Source organism: Muscardinus avellanarius (assembly GCF_963383645.1).
Source record: "Muscardinus avellanarius genome assembly, chromosome: 4".
Lineage (NCBI taxonomy): Eukaryota > Metazoa > Chordata > Mammalia > Rodentia > Gliridae > Muscardinus > Muscardinus avellanarius.
Window position 1 is genome coordinate 114,507,304 of NC_137789.1, and position 14,636 is coordinate 114,521,939.

Here is a 14,636-nt window from a genome sequence, read left to right on the forward strand (position 1 = left end):
TAGTTAATGTACTAACTCTGTCTTATATGAGCAATAAAACACTATAAACATTCTTTTGAAGTTTTCCCTGTAATCAAAATAATATTGAAAAGAAATAGATAATGCCTTATGCAAAGTATTTCTAAAATATCAAAAAGTATGGAGGTTATTGGTAATGACAATTTATGAATTATCTTTTTAAGGTTTTAATATAAGCATCAAATAAAAAAATTTACCAAAATTTAAGGTAAATGATAATAATATTAGGCACTTACTATGTTTAGTGTACTTTTCTAAGTGTTCAACATGATTTAAATCTTAAAATAGCACCTTATCCTACAGTTAATAAATAATTGAATAACTAAGACTAAAGAAATTAAGAATCCCCCTGAGTCATTTTTCTAATATATAGCAGAACAAAGTTTTGAATTCAAACTACTAAAAATTAGAATTTCTACATTTCACTATTATACTTTTTTACATTGAGGAAGCCTGTGTGCCATGTGAAGACAGGTTAAAAACTAATCAGTTTGTGTTGGGCATGGTGGTGCACACTTGTAATCCCAGCTTATGTGAGGCTGAGACAGGAGGATCACGGTTTGTGAACAGCCTCAGCTAATTAGTGGTACCAATGAGACCCTGTTTCAAATGAAAGAATAGAAAAGAGGGCTGGGGGTGTAGCTTTTAGGTAGAATGCCTTTGGGTTCCATCCTCAGTACTGTAAAACCAAAAAAGCTAATTAATTTTGAGACAAATGATTTAAGCCTTTAAGAAAGAAACATTATAACTAGCATGCAAATATAGACAAGTATTACCCATTCTCTATCTGGCATATTCCACCCCACTTGCAATCCCATCTGCCATGTTCTTGATATGGAGAAATGTTGGTGAAATACATGGGCACACCCTTTTTCTTTTCTTTTTTACATTTGAAAATATCAGAATATTTATTAACTAATTGATTCTTGTTTAAATTTTTATTGGTGCATTGTTGTCATACATCTTAATGGGATATAAGATGATGGAGACATACATGAACATATCACTCAATTAGCCCTTACCCAATTCCTGTCCCATTCCTTCCCCTCCCTCCGTCCCATGCTTGGCTTAGTGACTGACATTGATATGTTTCTTTAAGTACATCATGTGCATTAGAGAATTTACCTCTTCCCGTCTCCAATACCCTCAGGTCTCCTTATTTGCTCATCTATGGAATCTCCTTCTTGATCTAGAGTTCCTCCTATGACCCGTTTCTCCCTAGCTTTCACATATTAGGTTGGAAAGTGTGGAGGGTGACACACTTTTTTCTAGTCCTGTGTCCTCTACCTACTAAAATGTCTCATCTACATCCTACTTAGCCATCGTATCTGCCAAGATTTTCCACTGCACTCCTTTCCTCTGTTTATTTTCTGTGAGCACTATCCACTAAAAAAGCAGTGGCATTGCCACAAGTGGTTATTAAGAAGTACATTTATTAACACTAAATCTTAATATTCACTTCCTCTGTCACACTCACTGATTTCAAATGTTCAGTAAACACACATAGCTAGGAAATGGCCATTTTGAAGAATGGAGATAAGGCTATCATCACAGAAACTTGTATGGGGTAATACACTCCATCAAATCACTTTCAGTTTCAGTGGATGAGATAACAGACCCAAGGAGACAGCAAACACACACCCCTTTGCCTAGGACAAATAGTCAAGGTTCTCATCTGCATGGATCTGACTTCCATGGGTTTTGACTCTAATCTGGACCTACTTCTTGAATGCCAGAACAGTGGATCCAAGCATCTACTGGAAATTCTATGTCAACATTTTCTTTTTTAAAATTTTTTATTGGTACATTACATTCATACAACATATTGGGGTAAAAAACTTGTGTGTACATACATGTGCACATCACTGATTTAACCCCTACCCAATTCCCACCCCATTCCCTTCTCATCCCTGCCTCCCTTGCTTGGTTTAGAGGTTGACGTTGATATGTTTAACTACATTGTTTGTTTTAGAGATTTTCCTTCTTCCGCCCTCCTTTCTCCTCCTTTAGGTTGTCTTCTTTGCTCCTCTATAGGATTTCCTTTTTCATCTAGACTATCTCCTATGACCCTTTTCTCCTTAGCTTTCACATATTAGAGAAAGAATCTGATTTCTTATTTTTTGTAACTGACTAATCTCACTTAGCATAATGTCCTCCAGTTCCATCCATTTCCCTGAAAATGATGTAATTGAGTTTTTTTAATGGCTGAGTAAAATTCCATTGTGTACATATCCCACAGTTTTGTAATCCATCCACCTGTTGATGGACATCTTGGCTGGGTCCATAGTTTGACTATGGTGAATTGTGCAGCTATGAACATAGATACACATGCATTAGTTTGGTAGTTTGGTTTCTTTTCTTTTGGGTAGATACCCAACAGTGGTATTGCTGGATCAAATGGTAGATTTGTTCCCATTCTTCTGAGGATTCTCCATACTGTTTTCCAAAGTGGTTGCACTAATTTGCAATCCCACCAACAATGTTTTAGAGTTCCCACTTCTCCACATCCTCGCCAGCATCTGTTGTTGTTTGTGTTTTGAATGATGGCCATTCTAGTTGGAGTTAGGTGAAATCCCAGGGTAGTTCTGATTTGCATCTCACTGATTGCCAGTGATGTTGAGCATTTTTTCATGCATTTATTGGACATTTGAATTTCTTCTTTCATGAAGTGTGTATTTATTTCACTTGCCCATTTTGTTATTGGATGCTGTTTTCTTAGTGTTAAGATTCTTGAGTTCTCTCTATATTCTAGATATTAGTCTTTTATCAGAGGGGTAAGGGGCAAAAATCTTCTCTCCTTCTGTTGGCTCTCGACTGAGGTTCTTGACAGTTTCCTTTGCTGAACAGAAGCTCTTCAGTTTCATGCAATCCCACTTATTGATTTGGCTTTTAATCTGTTGTGCCTTTGGGGTCTTGATGAGAAAGATTTTATCTGTGACTATGTGTTGCAGTGTTGGACCTATGCCTTCTTCAAGGAGCTTCAAGGTCTCTGGTTTGATTTCCAAGTCTTTGATCCATCTTGAATTGACTCTTGTGCAGGATGAGAAAGTGGGATTAATTTCCAATTTTCTGCATATGGTTAACCAGTTTTGCCAGCACCATTTGTTGAAGAGGCTATCTTTTTTCCAGTGTATGTTTTTGGCCCCTTTGTCAAAAATCACTTGGCTGAAAGTGTGTGGACTTGTTTCTGCATCTTCTATTCTGCTCCACTGGACTATGTATCTGTTTTTGTGCCAGTACCATGCTGTTTATTACAATGGCTTTGTAGTATAGTTTAAAGTCAGGTAGTATGATTCCTCCTGCATGGTTTTTGTTACTGAGAACTACTTTGTCTATTCTGGGATTTCTGTTATTCCAAATAAATTTAAGGACTGATTTTTCTATGTCTGTGAGGAATGATCTTGGTAGTTTAGTGGGCAGTGCATTAAATTTGTAGATCATTTTTGGCAGGATGGCCATTTTAATGATATTTATTCTGCCAATCCATAAACATGGCAGATCTTTCCATCTGCTAAGATCTTCTTTGATTTCTTTTTTCAATAATTTATAATTTTTTTTGTAGTGGTCTTTTACCTCCTTTGTTAAGTTTATTCCTAAGTATTTTATTTTTTTTTTGTGGGAGATCCTGAGTGGAAGTGTTTTCTGAATTTCTTTTTCAGTGGATTTATGGTTGATGTACAGGAAAGCTTCTGATTTTTTAAGTTTGATTTTGTATCCAGATACTTTGCTGAATTTGCTGATCAGTTCTATATGCCTTTTGGTTGAGTTTGTTGGGTTTTCTAAATATAGTATCATGTCATCTGCAAATAGTGAAAATTTGAGTTCTTCCTTTCCTATTTGTACTCCTTTGATTTCCTTTTCTTGCCTTATTGCTCTGGCTAGAGTCTCTAGTACTATATTGAAGAGAAGAGGTGATAATGGACATCCTTGTCTCATTCCTGTTTTTAGGGGGAATTCTTGAAGTTTTTCCCCATTTAATATGATGTTGACAGTGGGCTTATTGTAGATTGCCTTTAATGATGTTGAGATATGTTCCTTCTATTCCAATTCTCTGCAGTGTTTTTTATCATAAATGGATGTTGGATTTTATCAGATGCCTTTTTAGCGTCTATTGAAATGATCATGTGATTTTTGTCTTTGATTTTGTTTATATGGTGAATTACATGGAATTATTTTCGCATGTTGAACCAGCCTTGCATCCCTGGGATGAACCCTACCTGGTCATGGTGTATGATTTTCTTGATGTGGTTTTGAATATGTGTTGCTAGTATTTTGTTTATTAGTTTTGAATCCAAGTCCATCAGAGATATAAGCCTGTAGTTTTCCTTCCTTGAACTATCTTTATTTGGTTTGGTTATAAGTGTGATGTTGGCTTCATAGAATGTATTTGGGAGAGTCCCACTTCTTTCTATTTTACAAAATAGTTTGAGAATCATTGGGGTTAGCTCTTCTATAAAGGTTTTATAGAATTCACTTGGGAAACCATCCATTTTGTTGGAGTATAGTTTTTCAAAGTAGTTTCTGATAATCCTCTGGATCTCTACACTGTCAGTAGTAATGTCTCCTTTTAATCTCTTATCTTCATAATTTGGGTTGATTCTCTCTCTTTTTTTTTTTTAGTTACGGTGGCTAGTGGTTTGTCTATCTAGTTAATTTTTTCCAGAAGCCAGCTTTTGGTTTTGTTGATTCTCTGTATTTTTTAATTCTCTATTTCATTAATTTCTGTTCTAATTTTAATAATTTCCTGTCTTCTACTGGCTTTGGGGTTCAATTTTTCCTGCTTTCAAGGGCTTTGAGGTGTGTCATTAGCTTATTTATTTGAAGATTTTCTGTTTTCCTTATGTGGGCACTCAGTGCTATAAATTTTTGTGTTTATACTGCCTTCAAAGTGTCCCAGAGGTTTTGATACATTGTATCTTTATTTTCAATTGTTTCTAGAAATTTCTTGATTTCACCTCTTACATCTTCTATGACCCAGTCTTCATTCAGAAGTGTGGTGTTCAATCTCCACATGTTTATGTACTTTCTCTGGGTCTTGTTATGGTTGATTTCTAGTTTCATTCCATTATGATCTGAAATGAAACAGGGAAGTATGTAACATTTTTAAAATATGCTAGTGATCATTTTGTTTCCCAGGATGTGATCTATTTTGGAGAAGGTTCCATGAGCAGTTGAGAACAATGTAAACTCTGCCGTTGTTGGGTGAAATATTCTGTATGTGTCCAATAGGTTCATTTGATTAATGGTGTTCTTTAGTTGTGAGGCATCTTTATTGACCCTTTGTCTGGAATATCAGTCTAATGTTGTGAGAGATGTGTTGAAGTCTCCCAGTATTATTGTATTGGAATTTATCTGTGACTTAATGTCACAAAAAGTAGCTGCACCTATGTTTGGGGCATAGATGTTGATTATTAGTATTTCCTCTTCCTGGATTATTCATTTCACCAGTAATCTATAACCTTTGTCTCTTCTAATAAGTTTGGGTTTGAAGTCTAACTTTTCTGATATCATAGTTGCTACTCCTGTTTGCCTTTGAGTTCCATTAGCATGGATTACCTTGCTCCAGCCCTTTAACTTGAGTTTGTTCCTATCTTTACTTGTAAGGTGTGTTTCTTGTAAGCAGCAGATGGATGGATTCTGGTTTTTAATCCATTTTGCCACTTTATGTCTTTTTATTCAGGAGTTCAGGCCATTTACATTCAGTGTGATTATTGAGAGATAATTTTTTAATTCTTAACATGTTAAGATTTTATTTTTGTTTGAGATACTGTTTACTCTTCTTTGTTTAGTTGTCTGCTGGATGGAAAATCTTGTTTCTTTGGTTCTGGCATGTATTACCTGTTTCTTCTTTGTAGTTTATCTCCTTGACTATTTTCTCTAGCGCTGGTTCTGAAGACATAAATTTCTTCAGTTTCTGTTGGTCATGGAAGCTTCTTATTTCCCCATCTAATTTGATGATAGATAGTTTTGCTGGGTAGGAAATTTTTGGCTGGAAGTTGTTTTCTTTCAGCATTTTGAATGTTACTCCAAGCCCTTCTGGCTTTCATGACTTGGTCTTGGAAGTCTGCAGTGATTCTAATTGGTTTGCCTCTGAATGTCACTTGGCCTTTTGTTTTTGTTGCCTTTAAGATTCTCTGCTTGGCCCCCACATTAGTCATTTTGACAATTATGGGGTGTGGGGAACCTCTTCTCTGATCCTGTCTAAAGGGAGTTCTGTAAGTTTCCTGGACCTGTGTAATGACCTCTTGCTCTATGTTTGGAAATTTTTCTTCTATTACTTCCTTGAAGAAATTATTGATCCCTTTGGTTTCACCTTCTTTTCCCTCCTCTATTCCAATTATTCCCTCCTCTATTCCAATTATTCCCTCCTCTATTCCAATTATTCTTAGGTTAGCTCTCTTAAAATGGGCCCATATTTCTTCAATGTCAAATTCTAGCTGTCAAATTATTTTTTCTAAATTATAAACTATGCATTCATTTTTGGAGTTAGCATCTTCTAGGAGCGAGATTCTATTCTCCATGTGGTCTAATCTTTGAATTGAGACCTGTGCTTCAATGATTGCATTCTTTATCTCTTTTAGACTCTCTCTGAATTCTTTTCAAAGGTCCTGTATTATTTCTACAGTTATTTTCCTGATATGATCTTCTGGAGATCTCTGAATTTCTGTGTTATCAGGTTCTGATGTTGTGGGGCTGTGGGCATTCATTACTCCATTGTTGTTCCTCTTTCCCATGATTTCAGAAGTTTGTGCCTTCTCTGGGTTCTTCCCTGGGTTATTAAAACTTCACTTTGGGTGCTCTGATCTCGAGTGGTAATCTCAGTCACCACTACTCCTTTACTGAGTTGTATCACTAAGTCTCAGACCCAGGGAGTTAATCGAGGTTGTGCAAGATCATGGGCATGCCAGGCAGGGTGTTTTCCCATGGGGACCAGCAACTAGCATGTTGTATCTCTACCACCGCTACTCCTTCACTGGTTTGGACTGCAATACCCCAGATCCACGGAGATAATAAAAGCATGCAGGTCCCTGGGTGTGCAGTACTGGGATTTCTCTTTTAGGGGCCGCAATGTGACTCACGGTTGTCAAGTGTGCTGATCTGGAGCTGTCATGGACTTAGTGAACTCGCTGCCACTGCCGCTGACAATATGGTGCCTCTGCCACACCCTTGGCTGTGAGGCTGGTGTATTTCTTTTCTGCTTTTGAGCTCCACTCAGAGTCTCTGGAGAGCATGCTGAACCTGGCCCCTGGGAGCTTTAGATGCTCCTTGTGCTGAAAAAAACTTCTGAATTCCACCTGGTTATTCCGCAGCTGCTCACTTCAGCTCCCTGTCCACCCCTCCTCTCTGGAGCCTGGTGGGTTGTTGAGTGTGCTGATGTGGAGCCTTCTGGTGAATTCTCTGCCGCCACTGGTAGTATGGTGCTGCTGCTGTACCCTCGGCCATTAGGTCAACATATCTCCTCTCTTGTTCTAAGCTCCGTTCTCAGTCCCCCTCCTCTCTTGAGCCTGGCGCTGCAAGGGAAGATGGCGCCGGTGTGGCTCGGCCACCGGTTGCGGGCTGGTTTCCTTTCTGGCGTCTGGCCGTTCTTCTAGCCTTCCTTCTCTCTGTTCCTTGTATTTACAGTTTTTGTTTCTCTTCTGGTGGTATTTTCTGGCTATGAAAAGCACTGATTTTCTCGTAATAGAGATCAATTGTTAGTGAGACTTGTAAACACTTTTCTCGGTCACCATCTTCCAGGAATTCCATGTCAACATTTTCTAACACCTCAAAACCATCTCATTTAAATCAAAATACATTATTTGTTACCCCCAAAAAACTTATTTTCCTTTACTATATTTGTTTTGGTCCAGATACTGCTTCTAATAACCCAATATTACACACTGGGTTAATTACAAAGAAAAGAAGCTTATTTTGACCATGGTTCTTGCTCAAGATCAAGGGATCATGTGCAGTGATGCCTTCTTGATGGCAGAATCCTGAGGTGCCTCATGGTGTTAACATACAAGAGACAAGGAACATGCAAGACACCTAGCCAACTTGGCTTTTATAGCAGACTCATTCTTAAGATAATACTTTAAGTCATATATCCACTATTTGATGGATTAATGATCCAATCCACTAATGAGGGAAGAGCACTAATCACCTCTTAAAGTCCCAGTTGGCCCCTTTGGAGGGAATAAACCATATTCAAACCACAGGAATCTTCTATTTTGGGGCCCAGTTATTCATCAAAAAGTTATTTTCTTTGACCTTCTACTCTACTTTTTCTTCTAAATCTACATACTCACTGATTTCAATCTATTCCACCATCTAAATATATCCTAAATATATTGCCAACTTTTAGTCCCACTGTGTCTGGCCATCATCATATTCTATTCAAGTCCATGGCATAGTCCTGTCCCTGCCTAAATTCTGTTCATTCTCCAGACTTAAAGATAATCTTATTAATAAAACCCACTCTTAGCATTAAGTATAGTAATATTTGTCACAAAACACTGGCCAAGTTGTTTCATGAATGAGTTCTGATATTGACACTTTAAATCTCTTATCATCTCCACAATAGTGAACCTACTTTCATCATCTTCCTATATAATTTTTGGCAAAATAAAAGATGAAGAGGAGAGAGAGTAGAAAGAAAGGAAAGAAGAAAGGAGGGAGGAAGGGAATAAGGAGCACAAAATAATATAAAGGTCTCATTTTCACTGTCATGTGAGATAATGCCTAGAAGACTGAGGATATTTTAAGGAAAATATGATAATATCCTTTCATTATCACAACATAATTTCATTTACACTAATCTAAGGACCTTATATTAATAAACAAATATTGGCTCCAATTAAACTCTTTCACAAGCAAGGGTTTAATTTCTAAAGTACAGATAGAAAGTACAACTTTTCACTCTAATGGCACAAATGAACTATTACAAGCTGATATGGTATACATTTTTATTTAATTAGTTAATTAGTTTAAACATCAACTGTGGGTATGTTTCACTTATAGTTTGAATATATATAGTTAAATGGATTATACTATGAGTAAATTTTAATGAGTTTGAGAAAATACAATGTGAACATAATTAGCCAGTAAATAACAATTTAGAAGAAATAATAAATTGACAAACCTGTCTTTAATTCATAATCTATTTGTGCATCAAGAGAATGAGTTTTCACATAATATACTGTCCTTCTTTACAATCACTGATCAAAAAGGGGCATCTAAAAATGAATTATAATCAGGTGAAATGTCAGGTAGAATAAAATGCTCTGAGCTTTGAAGAGCAGATTTATTAAACAATGATGGCCTTTGTCTATTCTTACTAAACTCCAAACCTCTTCTGAACTCTTTTAAAGTCTATACTTTCTCTACTGACTTTATTTAGAATATACATAATTATAACTAGCATTCATTGTGTTACCTTTGCACTATGCTAAACATTTCATATGCATGTCTAATGTAATCCTTACAACATTCCTGTGAGGCTGGAACTATTACTTTACCAAAATGAACCAATGAGGAAACCAGGGTCATGTATCTAATAACTGAAGGGCAGGTCATTGAGACTAAACAGTCTGCTCTCTGAACCCTATAGTCACACTGCCTTCTATTATAAGTCAAGTCCTTGGGGTTTCTAAATTACAGTGCTGCTGGGAAAATTAATGCTAATTTTCTCACAATGAGGTTAACAGACCTATAGAGCCAAATTCTCCTAAGCCTTGAGCCTCTCTCTGGTAGTAACCCAAGAATATTTTATCCGTTCTTAATCCTTTCTAAATTTATTATGTGCATTCAAAAGTAGGTGAGGATACAAAATCATCAAATTAAGTAGGTCAGAAAAGAACTTAGACTCATTATAGGTAATGATCTGAAATGATGTCACCATGTTATATTTTCTACCATTAATAAAACTTGTATTCAAATATCTCTAATTATATTATCATCTTTGGAAATTACTAATAATAGGAAAATTTGTTTTTGAAAGTTCCTATCATGCTGTCATCATTTCTTATGTCATGCTAAGCAACTGGGGATGAATTAATGATATACAAAAGTACAATTAAGAGGAGAATAACTTCTAAAAATATTTTATACCCTCCAAGTTTCCCCATTATTTAAGAACCATTGATCATTGTGGTTCTTGCATCATTATTATTTGAGGAGAGAGTATTATACGACAGGACTGTGTTTGATCTTCACAGATTATCTGTCAGGCAGCTCAATGGCTGAGGAAGATCTTGCCACTTGTCAAATGGTGTGTCATAAGGCACTGACTTATGCTCCTTGCTGTAGCACATCACACAGTTAACAAGACCAGCACTTATGGTCTACTTATTAGAACTTGCTTCTATCTTTCAAGCATCTGGAAAATCTCCAGAATGCAAGAATAAAAACAATGGGAAGAAAGGACTTTAAGACATGGCTTTATATTTCCTATGGCAGAATAATTTTTCTACATCTAAAACTGATTACTTAATTAGTCTGACTGTCCACTTTTGAGTCTGTCTATCTAATGACTTAGAAAATTACCTCTTTTCCCTACAGCTAAATCTTTAAACATTTTTATATGTCTAAACTAACATTAACATTAAATACAGCCTTTGATTTAAATATTTTTGTATGTGTGTGCATGTGCATGTGTATTTGTGTGTATATGTGTGTGTGTTTGTGTGTGTATTACTGGGGATTAAACCCAGAGACATTCTTCCTCTGAGTTATACCCTAAACTCTATTTTAATTTTTAATTTTGAAATTGGGTCTTAATAAATTGCTGAAGCTAACCTGGGACCTGCTATCATCCTGTCTCAGCTTACCTACTACTAGAATTCAGGAGTGTGCCAACACACCAAGCTCAATAATATCTTAATATAAGAAAAATATTTAGCTCTATCACACTTCTTTACACTTAATTTCCTATGTGTTTATATAATAATTATTTAAATGAATATTATTATTTATTTATTTAAAGTTGAACTTGTTCTGGGTTCAATCTCAAGTATCATACACACATACAAAATAAAATAAATAAATAAATAAATACAGTTGAACCTTTGCCAAATTATATTATGTGATGACCTTTGTTCTGTAATGGACCATTTTTATAAAGATAATAAATTGCCCTTTTAAAATATGGCTACTACCAAGTGCAGTGGTACATGCCTGTAATCTCAGTACTTAGTAGGCTGAGAAATAAAGGATTATAGAAGAGACCAGAGGATTACGGTTCACAGACAGCCTCAGCTACATAGTGAAGCCCTTCACAACTCAATGAGACTCTGTTTAAAAAAATAAAAAGACTAAAACATAGGGCCAGGAATGTACCTTTGAGGTACACTGCCCCTGGGTTCCATTCCCAGTACTGAAAATTTAAAAAAAAAAAAAAAAAAAAAAAAAAAAAAAAGGATTAGAGGTTCATTGCCAGTCTTAGCAGTTCAGCAAAACCCAGCATTTTAGTGAGTTCCTGTTTCAAATGAAAAGAAATGGAAAAATAGGGCTGGGACTGAAACTTGAAGGTAGAATTCTCCTGGGTAAAATCCTCCCCTACTCCCATGTCTTAATTTCTATATTTTTCTGTAAGAATTTTCAAATATTTAAATTATCAGTACCAATGTTTATACCATCAAACTTATCAAAATTCATCAGTTTAAACTTTTACCAGGCTGAGTCTTCAGAGATTCCAGCCTTTTGGTATTAAGGTTACCAGATCTGCATGACCAAAATATTATGACAAATTGTGAAATATTACTTTCCAGGCTAGGTTAAGGACACTGCAGATTCTATCATGGTCACTTTCTCTTGCATATTACTTGCTCTAGGAATTTGAGCTCTTGTGTTGTTAATAGCCTATAGAAAGATTCAAATGGTAAGAAAAAATTAATCTGCTAGTCAACAGCTACCTAGGATATGAGGATTAATGCTAAAAGCTCAATTTTAGTGAACTTGTAGTTGAGTCCTCTAGCTCACTCAAGCCTTCAGATAACTGCAGCCTGTGATGATATGTTGATGGAAATGTCATGAGACACCCTGAGCCAGAACAACCCAATGAATCCATTTCTGGATTTCTGACTTCCAGAGAAGTATGAAAAATAATAAATGCTTGCTATTGTAAGCTTTTAAGTTCTGCAGTAATTTATTTCCAATGAATAATTACTATGCTAAGAGATCTGTAATTTATAAGAGGATGGATTAGTTTAGTCAGTTCTGGTTTATGCAAATATAAGCATTATATATATCATAAACATAATGTATCTTATATCTTGCTTTACACCATAAATTTTTGTGATTTGTCTCACAATGTCATGTATAGTATTAGATTTTCCATTTTCATTGTTGTATAGCATGTCATTGCACAATATTACTACAATTTATTTATCATTTTATAGCTAATTGGAATTTGGAAAATCTCCAATTTCAGACTATTACGTAAAGTGTTACTATGTTAGTATATGTCTTTATGTGGCCATATACATATATTTGCAGTTAATTTATGTATGAGTGGAAATCCTGGGCCATAGTCTATACACATATGCCATGTTTTAAATATATGTCCAAAATGATTAGAATTTTTGTTTTACTCTCAATAACAATGCCTTGGCATTCTAGATATTCCATTTATTTTTAGCACTCATATTCAATATTTTACAGTTTGATTTTCTGGAAGGCATATTCCCTCCTCCTTTCTAATATCTGTCAGAAATATGCAGCATATACAATAGTCCTTTGGGGTAAAATCATGGATAAGTTTTATCTTTCATCTTGACTAATTTGGACTGTCAATTTTTCTTTATTTACAATTATAACAAGCCAGGCATGGTGTCGCACACTTGTAATTCCTGCACTTGGGAGGCAGATACAGGAGGATCACACAAGTTCGAAGCCAGCCATGCTGGCTTAAGAGACCCTGTTTCCAAATTAAAAAAAAAATTATATATATATATATGGTATATATATGGTATATATATGGTATATATGGTATATATGGTATATATAATGTATATATAATGTATATATAATGTATATATAATGTGTATATATGTATGTGTGTGTGTGTGTATATATATATATATATATATATATATATATATATGTATGAATGATGTCTGTGAGTGTACCCTGGAGGTAGAAGGGTTTCCAGGAAACCCAGTACCACACACACAAAAAAGGAATCATAACAAAACTCAATCAAGAAATTGGCAACTGATCTAAATAGATAATTCATGAAAAGAGATATAGCCAATAAATATATTAAAAATGTTCAATACCATTAACAATCAGGAATATGCAAATCAAAACTACAGTGAGATTCCATTCAACCCTAGTCAGAATGCAATAATCAAGAAGTCAAACAACAATACTGGTGAGAATGTGGGGAAATAGAAACTCTATTACAGTTTGGGTGGGATTACAAATTAGTGCAGCCACTATGGAGATAACTATGGAGAGTTCTCAGAAAATTTGATAGTGGATCCACTATATGATTCAGCTATACCACTTTTTCATATCTTTCCAAAAAGATGAAATCAGAAAATAATGGTAATATATGCATTAATCATGTTTATAGTAGCACAATTTACAATAGCTAAATTGTGAAACCAAACTAGATATCCATCAAAAGATGAACAAATTACAAAATTATAGGATATAAATAACATGGAATTTTACTCAGCAATAAAGAAGAAAAATTATGCCATTTGCATAAAAATGGAAAAACCTGGAGACCATAATGCTAAGTGAGATTAGCCAGTGACAGAAAGTGAAGGGGTATATGTTTTTTTCTCATAGGTAGAAGCTAGAGAGTAATTGAGATATCAGAGAGGCTTGAGATAATTAAGAATATACTTCAGTGGTACTAGGGGTATAGTTTAGGGGAAGAGGGGAGAGGATCAGTGAAGGTATCACTTCCATCATCATTGTATACTTATGTGGGAATACCAGTGGCAATCCTAATAGCCTGAATGTAAATGGAGGTGAACAGAAAGGGAGCTGAAGAAAAGCCCACCAGGTGATGGCATTAAGATGATGTGAGACTATAATATGTCAATAAAAGCATAAAAAAGAATGACCAACCATCTCATCCGTTGTTCAAACACAGTCCAAAATTTATCCTATTTCTCCCATCAAGAGAAATATATGTAAGAAAAGAATACAGGAAAAAAAAAAACAGAGATGTAATAGAATTCTAAGATCTGTGATTCTAACAAAATGTAATTCAGTGTTCAGAGGGTATCTTGGGCCATAAAACAGGGAAGAAATTTTAGAAGAAAGATAAGTATTCACTAGTCTTTTATTCCATTAAGATGTATGACTACAATACACCAATAAAAAATTTAAAAAAAGAAGAAAGGAATCTTTAGAAATCTGAGGTAAGCAGGGCATGGTGGCACACACTTGTAAACCCAGCATTTGGAGGCTGATACCAAGGATCATGGTTCATGGGAAGCCTCAGCTACTTAGTGAGGCCCTCTGCAACTTAGTGAGACCCTGTTTCAGAATAAAGAATAAAATATAGGACTGAGGGTGTATCTTGGAGGTCGAATGCCCCTGGGTTCCATCCCCAGACCCACAAAAAAAAAATCTGAGGTATACAGGGTGGGGAACATCTAGTAGACTATGAATCTTTCTTG

General features: G+C 35.4%; 1 protein-coding gene across 2 annotated transcripts in view; it reads right to left on the reverse strand.

The window, feature by feature from the left end:
• Nucleotides 1–14,636, reverse strand: part of CTNNA3 (catenin alpha 3) — a gene marked incomplete at both ends in the record, with an annotated part of 1,656,346 nt that overhangs the window by 328,828 nt on the left and 1,312,882 nt on the right. The gene's annotated exons all lie outside the window — the stretch shown is intronic.